The sequence below is a fragment of the Cebus imitator genome, unplaced genomic scaffold (assembly GCF_001604975.1).
Source record: "Cebus imitator isolate Cc_AM_T3 unplaced genomic scaffold, Cebus_imitator-1.0 Scaffold677, whole genome shotgun sequence".
In the NCBI taxonomy this organism is placed as follows: Eukaryota; Metazoa; Chordata; class Mammalia; order Primates; family Cebidae; genus Cebus; species Cebus imitator.
Genome location: NW_016107992.1, coordinates 153,604 through 155,991, shown reverse-complemented (window position 1 = coordinate 155,991; position 2,388 = coordinate 153,604).

Here is a 2,388-nt window from a genome sequence, read left to right as displayed (position 1 = left end):
GCTGGGATTATGGACATACCCAGCTTTTTAAATAGAGGCTGGATTTCTCCATGTTGGCCAGGCTGGTCTCAAACTTGTGACCTCAGGTGATCCACCCGCCTCCCTGCATGCTATGATTACAGGTGTGAGCCACCGTGCCTGGCCTATTTGAAGATTTTAATATTGCTTTCAGTAATCAATATGCAAGTAGAAAAAAAATCGGTGCTCATATAGGATAAACTTGATTTAATGGACATAAATAGAACTCTGGGCCCAATAATTAGAGAAAATACTTTTTTACATGTGAAATAAATTGCATGTGAAATATTTCTAAAAATTGTGTACGGCCGGGCGCGGTGGCTCACGCCTGTAATCCCAGTACTTTGGGAGGCCGAGGCGGGTGGATCACGAGGTCAAGAGATCGAGACCATCCTGGTCAACATGGTGAAACCCCGTCTCTACTAAAAATACAAAAAATCAGCTGGGGCATGGTGGCACATGCCTGTAATCCCAGCTACTCAGGAGGCTGAGGCAGGAGAATTGCCTGAACCCAGGACACGGAGGTTGCGGTGAGCCGAGATTGCGCCATTGTACTCCAGCCTGGGTAACAAGAGTGAAACTCCGTCCCAAAAAAAAAATTGTGTACTAGGTGACAAATCTTAAAAAATACCCTAAAACCTCTATAAACACCACTTTCTCTGACCACACTACAAAGAAAGCATGAATCAGTTTAAAAATAGCAAACAGTCCTTGTAAATTTTGAAATTAAAAAAATACTTCAATATAATTAATTGGTTAAGAAAAAGTTATTTGGGAAATTAAAAAAAAATTTATAATTGAATAATAATGACACAATACAGCAAAACTTGTGGGATGCTCCCAATGCCAGAGATGAGTTTTCAGTGTTGAATATGTAAGAGAAGATGTAGCAGGAACTGTGTCTACTTTAAGTAGTTAGAAAAGGAACAATACAATTGACAAAAAGAGGGAAGGAAATAGAAGTAGAAATGAATGCAATAGAAAACAAATAATAGAGAATCAAGAAAACCAGCATTTGGTCTTTGAAATGATTAGTAGACAACCCAAACAAAATAAACTTATTGTAACACTGATTTTACAAAAAGACTTGACAAATCATCAGTATTAGGAATGAAAAAGGAGATGCTACTGTAGATAGTCAAATTTTAAAACACAGTGACGATACCTTGAAAAACTTTGTACAATAAATAAATCATATAATTAAAGAAATGAATACTGTCATGTGAAAATAAAATGTATTAAAACTGCCTCAAGGAAGAATAATTGACCTGGATAAATCTAGTACCATTAACGAAATTGTATCAATAGTCAAAAATCTACATACAAAAAATCAACAGGCCTAGAGGATGTCACAAATTAGTTTATCAAATTTTCAAAGAACAGATAATCTCCATTTTATATAACTTCCACAGAGAATGAGAAAAGAGGGAGACTTCTCCTGAACTAATTTTTAGAGTCTAATATAATCTTGTACCCAAACTAGATATATGTACTTTGAGAAAAATAAATTATAGGATTACCTCACATACATGGAAGGTAAAAGTCATAAATTATCAGTAGAGTAAATCCATTAATGAATTTTATTAATGAAGTACTACCTCATGCTGATCTGAATTTAAACCAGAAATATTTAAGAATGGTTTAACTTTTTAAAAAATTATTTAATGTCTTTGACAACTTTAAAGACAAAAAGTCATATAACTACCTCAACAGATTCAAAAAAGTATTTAATATAATTCAATATAATTTATGATTTTAACAACTCCTAGCAAACTCCTAGCAAACTATGCAAAAAACTTTTAAAATTAGATAAATGTTATTGACCAAAAATCATCTGAAACAAAGTAATCTTGCCCACTATCACTACCTCTAAGCAACAGGAAATAAGAATAGGAAAATGAAAGTTATGTGTACTGGAAAGTAAATGGCTCAAAACTTATTGTCAAAGAATGATTGTCTTAATAGAAATTTAAAAATAATATTCATGACTGGGAACAGTGGCTCACACCTGTAATCCCAGCCCTTTGGGAGGCCGAGGCGGGCAGATTGCCTGGGGTCAGGAGTTTGAGACCAGTCTGGCCAACATGGTGAAATCCCGTCTCTACTAAAAATGCAAAAAAAAAAAAAAAATAATAATAATAGCTGGGCGTGGTGGCATGGACCTGTAATCCCAGCTACTTGGGAGGCTGAGGCAGGGTGATTGCTTAAACCAGGGAGATAGAGGTTGCAGTGAGCCTAGATCACACCACTGCACTCCAGCCTGGGCGACAGAGTGAAACACCGTCTCAAAGTAATAATAATAACAATAATATATTCAGGCAAAATGTTAGAACTAAAAAGTTGAGCAATGTTTCTTGATAAAAAGTGAAA